General features: G+C 44.9%; 1 protein-coding gene across 2 annotated transcripts in view; it reads right to left on the bottom strand.

Moving 5' to 3' along the window:
- The window catches only part of LOC137533826 (C-X-C chemokine receptor type 6-like), a 47,746-nt gene extending 41,137 nt beyond the window's left edge, over positions 1–6,609 (bottom strand). For both annotated transcript variants that reach the window (XR_011024224.1, XM_068255078.1), the window contains exon 1: positions 6,520–6,609. The gene's annotated coding sequence lies outside the window, so the exon portion shown is untranslated. The remainder of the gene's footprint in view (positions 1–6,519) is intronic.
- Positions 6,610–11,641: the final 5,032 nt, after the last annotated feature.

The following is an 11,641-nucleotide window of genomic DNA, read 5'->3' on the forward strand; positions in this document are numbered from 1 at the left end:
GTTTTACTCACCTGGGGCTTCTACCAGCCCCCTGCTGCCGACCTGTGCCCACGCAGTCTCGCTCGGCGACAGGCCTGACAGGTCTGGGAATGCGAGTGATCCTTCGCGTTCCTGGCTGCAATAGCAGTACAGCCCGGCGGACGTTCGATGACGTCAGCGCGCCGGCGTGGGACGCAGAAGTGCCGGGCCTTGGAGCGCAGAAGAGCCCGACCTGGCAGCCGGCCTGGCCAGGTCGGGTCGGCCACCGAAGACGACCGGAAGCCTCTGGAGCAGCGGCGAGGGCACCTCCTGCCTGCCACGGGCTGGAGGAAGCCCCAGGTAAGTGGATATCGATTTTTATTTTTTGCAAGGTGTCCCTGAACCTTCCCTTTAAGTGATTAAGTTATTGGTGAATGAATGGAAGCAGTGCTGAAATGCGAAAATTGCCTATATGCATAAGGTAAAAACAACCCTTCAGTCAGAAGTGGTTAAGGACATGTTTGAATGACATGGCAAGTTGTTTCATAGATACATTCCCAACTTGGATTCCTAAATGCTGTGCATTGTTTAAATACAATGTTTTCTTTACATCCAAATGATCTCATTTAAAAAAAAGATCATTCACTAAAAATTTGCTCTGTTAATTGGCACCTATTCCAGGTGGGGGAGGGGGACATTAGCTGTACTAATACCTAGGGCTTCTTCGAGCTCCTAGCAGTCTATTAGGTCCCTCACTGCAGTTCCGCTGCCCTCCAGGGTGCCACTGGCCCTTCTGAAAATCCTCAACAACAGCTGGCGGATGAATCTGCACCCCTCTCGATGACACTCCTATAGCCAGGATTGATCTGCGTTTGTGTATTTCACAAAGATTTAAACTGCACAAGTGCAGAACGCTTCCACCCATGGAAGCCTGATTGAAAGAGGTGTGTGGACGCACGCGCAGTAGTAGCCAGTGCCCACTGCTGGGGCTGTGGATCTTTGGGGGGGGGGGCAAGACAGGGGCACCCTGGGAGCAGTGGAACTACAGCCTGATAGACAGCTAGGGGCTGGAAGATGCCCTAGTTAAGTAAATCTAATCCTCGTGAATGCTGAAGCCAACACTGAAACTCGAGCTGTTTGCCCTTCTGTGGGACTTGGCCGGCCAGGTCCTGTCATTTCATGTTCTGGCTGGCCAAAATCCATAAGTATAATGCTGGGTACACACGTTGCAATTTCGAGTGCGATTCGCGGGATCGATTCAATCGATTCAATTATTTCCAACATGTTCGATCGGGTTTCGATGGATACAGCCGTCGATTTTGCATACTTAATATGCAAAATCGACGGCTGTATCCATCGAAACCCGATCGAACATGTTGGAAATAATCGAATCGATCGAATCAATCCCGCGAATCGCACGGGAAATTGCAACGTGTGTACCCAGCATAAGTGTAACACAGTATTTTTGTATATTGGCCACAGTAGCCGGCCACTTGGAATATTGGCTGGCCAGATCTTAAAGTTGCCAGAGTTCTGGTTCTCGCCATAGCATACAGGTGAAACTTTAAAAATTTATATATATATATATATATATATATATATATATATATATATATATATATATATATATACATATATATATATATATATATATATATACATATATATATATATATATATATATATATATATATATATATATATAAAATATTCTGCAAAACTCCATACATTTAAGTAATTTATTTTATTTATTTATATAGCGCCAACATATTACGCAGAGCTGTACAGAGTATATTGTCTTGTCACTAACCGTCCCTCAGAGGAGCTCACAATCTAATCCCTACCATAGTCCTATGTCTATCGTGTAGTGTATGTATCATAGTCTAGGGGAAAGCCAACTAACTTATCTGTATGTTTTTGGCATGTGGGAGGAAACCCACAAGAACACAGGGAGAGAACATAGAAACACCTTGCAGATGTTGACCTGCCTGGGATTCAAACTGGGGACCCAGCGCTGCAAGGCAAGAGCGCTAACCACTACGCCACCGTGCCACTTAAAAGGTGAACTTAATATATGAAATAGACTCATTACATGCAAAGCAAAATAATTCAAGCCTTTATTTGTTGCTAGCTGATGGCCTGGCGTTGCCCAGGTATGTATGTGGCTGTTGTTGGCTCCGCCCACTTTTTCTAACCCTAACACACAATTACTCAATGACCTAGTTTGTGAGCTTTTTGCGGTCTTTGGCATCAATAATTAGCATTGAAAGGAAACAAATCTGATTGGCTGTGACTCCACCCCCTTTTTGGAATTTGAACCCCAGTCACCCAATGACCAACTGTACCAGGTTTGAGGCTTGTGCCATTAACAGTGCAAGAATGGCAGCAATTAAATATTCCCCTTGAAAATCAATAGGTGAATTTTGATTGGCTTTTGTAGGCTCCACCCACTTGTCTGAATAGTAATCCCAGTCCCCTAGTGACCAACTGTGCAAAGCTTAAGAACCCTGCCATAAACAGTGTAAGAATGGCTGCAGTTTACATTTTCCAAGTGAAATTTGTATTTGTCTCCGCCCACTTTTTGATTATGGGGATAAAACGTATCCTATATGTTATTCCAGGTAATGTACTATGTGTGTGCCAAATTGCATTCAAATCCGTTCAGCCATTGCTGCGTGATTGAGTAACAAACATCCATCCAAACGTTCACATTTATAATGTTAGTGGTATCATTTTGATGATTGTGGCTTACAGGGAACACCAAAATCAAAATCTCAGACCATTAGAATATTGTGAAAATGTTTGATATTCTAGGCTCAGAGTGTAAAACTCTAATCAGCTAATTAATCTACAACACCTGCAAAGGGTTCCTATTTCATATATTAGTTTCACCTTTTAAAGTGACACTGAAGCGAAAAAGAAACTCATGATATAATTAACTGGTTGTGTAATACGGATAATTAATAAAACATTAGTAGCAAAGAAAATAGTGTCATATTTTTATTTTCAGGTATATAGCTTTTTTATAACATTGCATCTTTCTCTAATAATTGCAGTTTCCACAATACACTCAGCATTTTAACCACTTAAAGGGACTCCGGCGCCGGCCGCCGTGATGACGCGAGGCGGCCGGCGTGTGACGTCAGCCGTGTCATACGCGGAAAAAGGAGCCCGACACTCAGCCGAGTGTCACCCGGGCTGCGGCCGGTCAGCCGTTCCGGAGCGGGGCCTAGGAGAGGAGCCAGGACGCCGTCGTGGGACCTCCCGACCAGCGCTGGACTAAAGAAAGCCCCTGGTGAGTACTATTTTACTTTTTAAGTAGAGCTCGGAGTCCCTTTAAGCCTAACTGGACGAAAATTTTCGTCCAGTTAGGCTGCGCGCACTCCCGCGGGTCGCGCACGCTCCCGCGGGCCCCCCCTGTGCGCGCCCCCTCTGCTGGCCGCTAGCCCACCGATCAGTGAAAGGGATTATAAATCGCTTTCGCTGATTGGACCCCCCCGGAGAAAAGCCGACAGCGTCTCTTCAGACACTGCGGCTTTTCTGAGCTCTGGTCTCCTTTCTTCTGCCTGGGAGCGAGATCGATCGCTCCCAGGACTTTTTGATTGTGGCCATCTTGTGGCCAAATAGCTAACTACACCAAAAACACTTAACATTGAATAAAATACATTTACAAACATTTACAATTCCCTGTTTACCTCCCACACCAAAAAATACCCGTATACAAATTTAAATTAAAAAAAAAAAATTACAATAATAAAAAAAAAAAAAAAACATAAATAGTTACCTAAGGGTGTGAACTTTTTAAATATGCATGTCAAAGGAGTATATCAATATGATTTAATAAATTATGGGCTTCTAAATAGTGATGGACGCAAATTGAAAAAATGCACCTTTATTTCCAAATAAAATATTGTAGCCATACATTGTGATAGGGACATAATTTTAATGGTGTAATACCCGGGACATATGGGCAAATACAATACGTGAGTTTTAATTATGGAGGCATGTATTATTTTAAAACTATAATGGCTGAAAACTGAGAAATAATGAATTTTTTCCGTTTTTCTTATTCTTCCTGTTAAAATGCATTTACAGTAAAGTGGCTCTTAGCAAAATGTACCACTCACAGAAAGCCTAATTAGTGGCGGAAAAAACAAGATATAGATCAATTCATTGTGATGAGTAGTGATAAAGTTATTGGCAAATGAATGGGAGGTGAAAGTTGCTCGGATGTAAAAAAATTTCAATCCTTCGGGCTTAAGTGGTTAAATGATTTCACAGAGCAGGCTAAGCCACTTTGAACTTTTCTCTGCAGAAAAAAACATAAACAAAGAAGAAACAATGAGAGACAGTTGAGATAAGAGCTTCGAAAGACAGTGCTGTCCACTACTTTATAAAAGAGCTCAAAGAAGCTCTTTTGCATAGATAACAAGCATGGGCGTCGCTAGCCCTATTTTAGGGGGGCCTGTGCCCCCAACATGTCCAAGGGTGCCCCCAATCTATTTACTAGGGTGCCCCGCTGTCTCCCCCGGCCACCGCTGCCCAACCCCCCCCCCTCTAGCCGCCATTGCCAGCATCAGACCCCGATCAGCCGACGACCACTAGTGCGGGCGCTAGGACCTAACGGACACTGCACTGATATGCGGAAGTGACATCACTTCCGCATATAGAGCGTGGTGCATCCGTGCGCCCGCTCTAACTGGTCGGGTCGCCGGCTGATACTGAGGTCTGACGCTGGGCTGCTGCTGCTGGGAGGTGAGTGAGGGGCACCTGTCACTACCTAACCTGGGGGGCGCCTGTCACTCACTACCTAACCTGGGGGTCCCTGTCACTCACTACCTAACGGGAGGTCCCTGTCACTCACTACCTAACCTGGGGGGCACCTGTCACTCACTACCTAACCTGGGGGGTCCCTGTCACTCACTACCTAACCTAGGGGGGCGCCTGTCACTCACTACCTAACCTGGGGGGCGCCTGTCACTCACTATCTAACCTGGGGGGCGCCTGTCACTCACTACCTAACCTGGGGGGCTTCTGTCCCTACCTAAACTGGGGGACTCCTGGCGCTACCTTAACTAGGGGGCACCTGTCACTACCTAAACTATCCAGGCCAGCCAGCCCAGCATCACCACCAGCCAACCAGCCTAGAATCACTGTCAAAAAGGCCACAGCATCACCACCAGTCAGGCCAGCGTTTACATCAACCATCCAAGCACAGCCCATCATTACCGCCAGCTAGGTCACAGCATCACCGCCAGCCAACCCGGCCACAGCATCACTGCCAGCCAGGCCACAGCATCACTGCCAGGCCTTTCAGCCCACACATTATCCCCAATCCAGCCAAAAACAGTATTGGCAGGCACAGCAGCCAGTACAGGAGAATTCAGAAGCCAGGTGAGAGGTGTCTACCTATTAAGGGGGCATTCTGCCTATTTATGTGTAATGCTGTCTAGTTATGTGTCTCATGACTGCTCAATTTGTCTTGTTGGGGGCCTCATGATTGCTGAATTTGTCTTGTTGGGGGCCTCATGATTTGTTGGGGGCCTCATGATTTGTTGGGGGCCTCAAGATTGCTGAATTTGTCTTGTTGGGGGCCTTGTGATTTGTTGGGGGCCTCATATACGCCGCATATACCCCCACCTAGTGCCCACAGGTGCCCCCGATCTCCAAGGACCCTAGGAACGCCCCTGATAACAAGTGAAGTTTCTTAACTCTTAATGTACTAGAAACAATATGAGACTCATATCTGTGCTAATAATGTTTTATTTCTTAGCAGTACTACACATACAAATCATTAGATCATAAGATTATTTTCACTTCAGATTCACTTTAAGTTAAATTACTGAAATAAATGGACTTTTGCACAATATTCTAATTTTTCGAATATCACCTGTGTTCATGAAAAGAAAATCTGAAAAAATCTTATCTTTTTAAATGTTCTTTGCTTATATGTATATATGTTAATTCACTAGCCTGCTGAAGCCCCATTCCATGGGTTACGGGTCCCCTAACATCCATCACCCCTTCAGCCCTTTGTTAGTGGGAAAAGTATTTGTCCATTTTCAGTGAGCCCTATTCGTATTTTTATTTTAAGAATGGGTTATTGCAGAATACTCCAAGGACTACTAAAAGGTTCAAGATATTAATACAAAGGCCCATATGCAATTAACTTTTTCTCCAGAGTTTTCTCCTCGGTGATATTTTCAAAATTGTCAATAAAATGCCACCAGCAAGCAAGACAATACTCCCAAAAATTTTGACAGTACTTTTTCACCAACTTTTTGGAACTTTTTCAGTACTGAAAAGTTATTTTAAATAGAAGATTAAAAATTATCTCCTAGGAGAAAACTCGAGAGAAAAGGGGAATTGCCTATGATGAACCAAAGAGCCAAATCAAATCAAGTCTAATTTTTCAAGTCCACTTGCAAATTAGATACTGCCCTGGGCTTAGAATATCAGCTTAGTCAGAAAAATTCATGGAGGTGGAACTACCCTAAGTCCACTCCTTTTACACATGAGTCTCAAATGCTGAAAAAATGACAGAGGGGAGAAATGACTTACCTCTAGAGATGTATGAGTTTGGCAAGTGTCTGCTGGATATAGTCAGTGCTGTGTGTCAGAATACCTGCAGGTGAATGTGTATATTCAATCTCTTACCGTCTCAGTGTTTCCTGCTACTAGTTTGGTTTCCTGTCTTGGGGCTATTTCTGCTTTAAGAGGTACTGATGGAGTTGATAGGAGTGACAGTGAAGATGATGGAGACCTACTGATAAGAGATCAACAATTTTTCACCACAACAAGCTAAATATCAATAATACAAACTGTCTGTTCTGTTGTTTATGTGCCTGTTGGGTCCTGCAGATGTGGCTAATGCCTACATAATGGGTGCTTGATGGCAGATGGTCCAGTTGAGGCCATTGTGTTGTGCCAGGTGGAGGCCACTGAATAAAGGCCACTGGCACAGAACATCATCCTCTGTATGATGTAAACTGCTCATACCACAGTAAATAAGAATTTCAGAATTGGTAGAGCCACAACTTTTCCGTGGATTGAATCAGACAGCACATATTGGCTAAGTTACTGTGCCAGATTCCAAACTCTAGTTATTACCTTTTGCCATTTGTTCATATGGAGCTATCACATTGTGTCAGGTGCCACCTGTTCACTCTGCAAGTGTAGGATGCATCACTCCTGTGCAGTAGCATGGAGCCACTCGGGCTCAGCGGAAAAAGTCACGACCAAGTGGCTCCATGCTACTGCGCAGGTGTGAGGCATCCTGCGCCTGCACAGTGTGGCTGCGCTCATTCGCTTCACAGAAGCACTGCAACATGCACCTCTCAACAAGCCATTACTGAAGAGGTTTGAGGGGTTCCAGTGCTTGATCAGTGGAGATGAGGGGGACAGGGATGTCCTCTAGATTATACAGAGGTTTCCCTCTATGGAGATATTTTAATGGGGCACTTTTCATTGTAAATTCTATATTCACTTACCTGTGGCTTCTTCCAGCCCCTAGAGGTCACATGTGTCCTTGGCGGCAGCTCCACAGATACTAGAGCTGGTCGCCTCTAATATCACCGACTCCAAAAAAGCAAATGTTTCATCGGAAGCACACTGCACAGTAGTACTGTGTAGACACAGTACACTCCCAGTGGCGTGGTCTCATGCCCACGCATGCGCAGAAGACTTCAGTTACTTCGGAGGCATCCAGTGGGACCCGGGAGAAGACCAGAGCTGCGGCGAGGGACCCAAATGACTTCTAGGTGTTGGAAGAAGCCCCAAGTAAGTAAAGATATATTTTATAACTCACCTCAGATATCCTTTAAATGGAAAATTAGTCACTATGCTGTTTGTTATCATAGTGGCTCCCAAACTGAACACAGAGTAGAGAAAGCCGAAGAGCATCTGAGAAGATCAGAAGGAAAACTAGCGTGTTGAAATCCAAGACCATAACGCCAAATCCAAACAGCTTCATTCTCTCAACACACATATTATTAAAATGTGACGGTGGCAACGTTCCCTGGACACAGCCACAGGAGGAAAACTGGACCCAGAATGGGCAGACGAATAGTGAGAATGGTAGCCAAACAGCCAAGGACAAGTTCCAAAGAGATATAAGCATAAAGAAACCCCGAGGTGAATCTAAAGAAAAAAATCAGATACTTACGTAAGAAGAGGGAAACTTCTGGATAGGCTTACCACATCCTCCTGGCCCCTACTGTGGCTGCCAAGGTCCCTCTTGAAGATCGCGTCCGCGCTCCTTTTCTTGCTCGAGCGTGGCTGTGCTACACTCATCTAAGTATAGCATGGAGCTGCTCCTGCACGAGTGGGTTACTCTGTTCTTCTTATTTTTCCATAAATCTTAACATTTTGTATTTTGGTAATTCATTGTTCTCTGTACATACACCTCCACAACCATAGGGATGGAAAACTGCGATCACCTGCACTCCCGTGAACATGCGCACAAGCATGGCGACCATCACTACTACACAAAGACTGCTGCCGAGAGGACTAACAATTATTTCCTGGAGATGTCAACCAGTAAAAACAATGATTTGTAATGCAGCGTTTTTGTCTGTCCGTGTGAACCGTACATTAAAACACTTAAGCCTAGTACTCACAAGGCACAAATGTAGCAAGTCGCCCAATAAAAAAAAAAAAGCAGCGACAGCTCGTCGCCAGGTCCCTCTGAGCAACAGCCGTACACACGGCGCACAGAGGGACAAAGATGTGGCGAAAGCTGTTGCCGAAGGTTCCTCCCCCCCCCCCGCCGGAAGCTCCATACACTGTGTATGGGGTTGCTGTCGCTAGTCCGCATACACACGGCGGACTAGCGACAGTTGCGGCGAATTTGCGGCGACAGCTGTTGCCGGCGATTGGCCGCCCCAATTACCTGGCGACAGCTCTGAGTAGCGACGGTTCGGGGCGCGTGTCATACACACGAGCGACCTGTCGTCACAACACGCGCTAGCCACGTGGTTGCGGCGACAGTTGTAGCCCGTGTGTATGGTCCATGGGCCTTATTGGAGACCTGGGAGACCAGGGTTCGAATCTCGGCTCTGCCTGTTCAGTAAGCCAGCACCTATTTCAGCAGGAGACCTTAGGCAAGTCTCCCTAACACTGCTACTGCCTATAGAGCGCGTCCTAGTGGCTGCAGCTCTGGCGCTTTGAGTCCGCCAGGAGAAAAGCGCTATATAAGTGTTTGTCTTTTGTCTTTTATTGCCGTGCAATTCTACAAATTTAGGAATACACTGTGATTTCTGCCCTTTAGTGATAAAAACAAGACTCTGCATCAATTACGTAATTTTTGGTGGGACTTTTGCCATGGATCCCCCTCCAGCTTGCCACGGTCCAAGTGTGAGGTGACCCCTTGAAACAACTTTTCCATCACTTTGGTGGCCAGAAACAGTCCCTATAGGTTTTAAAATTCGCCAGCCCATTGAAGTCTATGGCGGTTCCCCAGATTTGCCTGTTCGCGAACTTTTAAGTAAAATTCGCAATGTCAAGTTCGCTACATCACTACTCAAAACATCTTCTCTGCTCTAAAAGATACGCAACAGCATAATAACCTAAAAAACATTACTTTGCCACAGCTGGAAGCAGACATGGGGCTCCATTCACAAAAGGGTGCTAACTCAGTTAGCACACCTAAAAGCTTTGGGCGTGCTAACTAGGGTGCTAAGCAGTTAGCACGCCTAAAGCTTTTATTGATCACGCGCAAAGTTTAGCGCCGGTGCGATGAAAATGTCACACCGGGTGCGCCTAAAACGTTGCACCGGGTGCGCCCAAAACGGCGCACAATGCGAAACTTTGCGCGTGCTAAAGGGCTTTAGGTGTGCTAAGGAGCTTTTAGGCGTGCTAACTAAGTTAGCACCCTTTTGTGAATCAAGCCCCTATTGTTAACATCCTGTGTTTACAAATTAGCTGACACAGCTGAGAGATGAAATTACAACTTGTGATGAATCACAGATGAGGGAGAGTTAGTCAGGCTAATCTCTCTGAATAAATATAGGGTGAGTTCAGGTCCACTATAATGCAAGTATAATGCAACTTTATTTCTACCATTAGTGGTGGATATTCTTCAGCCAAACCACAACCACCTGGAACCCACAGGGGGATATCATTGTTGTATGTAATCATGTCAGGACATTGATATTAAATATTCAACAATGTCAGCTGTTTTACATGAATGCCAAGCGTAGGCAGGAGTTGTATTATGACTGGCAGGAAAGCATATTAATTACTGTGTGATACTGCAAGTGAGACTTGTGGTATAGGCCAGATATTGTTGCTATACTTCACATAGACAGTGGTAAACTGAGCAGCAGTCCCATTATGAAAGAAACGAGTACGTTTCCGAGCAGATTTTAAGGTAAACAGACTTCTGACACTGCTAGTAGCCATGGAGCTTGTGCTTAGATTATGACAGAAATTAAGATTCAACACCAAAAGGGCAGCACAGGTGGACCCCAAAGCTCACACCACCAGGGGAATCGCCTACAACTGCCACAGAATCAAACTGCAAAACACAAGAAGCGAATGCTCTCTCCAAGACAGCAACTTGCCTTTTCAATTGGTCCACAGCCAATAAAAAAGATGCAAATACATGCACCTGTGTCTGCAGTACCAAATCTAGCAAGAGCTGAAATGGATGGCCATAGACAGGCGAGAGAGCTCAGTTGCACACAATCGTAGCAAGGGGGCACCATGTGCAGGTATCTCTCTCTAAGCCCCCCACCCTATCAACTGACCTGTACCCTAGGAGCTGCAAAAAGCAAAAGTAGGATTTAAAAATCACAAACCACTGGGGCACATAAGAGGCAGGGGCCCCGGGCTCTGCCACTACTCGGGACCCCCACTCAACATGCTACACACACACATATATATATATATATATACATATATATATATATATATATATATATATATATATATATATATATAGTGGGATGCAAAAGTTTGGGCAACCTTGTTAATCGTCATGATTTTCCTGTATAAATTGTTGGTTGTTACGATAAAAAATGTCAGTTAAATATATCATACTAGCTGGTCGCCCGGCATTGCCCGGGTATGTATTTGGCTAGTGTTGGCTCTGCCCACTTTTTCTAACCCTAACACACAATTACTCAATGACCAAGTTTGTGAGATTTGTGGTCTTTGGCATCAATGATTTGCATTGAAATGAAATAAAGCTAATTGGCTGTGGCTCCACCCCTTTTCTGAATATGAACCCCAGTCACCAAAGGGACAGCTGTACCAGGTTTGAGGCTAGTGCCATTAACAGTGCAAAAATGGTAGCAATGAAATATTTCCCCTTGAAAATCAATAGGTGAATTTTGATTGGCTTTTGTAGGCTCCACCCACTTTTCTGAATATTAATCCCAGTCACCCAGTGATCAACTGTGCAAAGATTGAGAACCCTGCCATTAACAGTGTAAAAATGGCTGCAGTTTACATTCCGCCAGTGAAATTTGTATTTGTCTCTGCCCACTGATGACCCGGCATTGCCCGGGTATGTATTTGGCTGGTGTTGGCTGTGGCCACTTTTTCTAACCCTAACACACAAAGACCACAAATCTCACAAACTTGGTCATTGAGTAATTACTCAATGACCAAGTTTGTGAGATTTGTGGTCTTTATTAATCAATGACCAAGTTTGTGAGATTTGTGGTCTTTGGCATGAATA

Source organism: Hyperolius riggenbachi, chromosome 10, assembly GCF_040937935.1.
Source record: "Hyperolius riggenbachi isolate aHypRig1 chromosome 10, aHypRig1.pri, whole genome shotgun sequence".
Taxonomy (NCBI): domain Eukaryota; kingdom Metazoa; phylum Chordata; class Amphibia; order Anura; family Hyperoliidae; genus Hyperolius; species Hyperolius riggenbachi.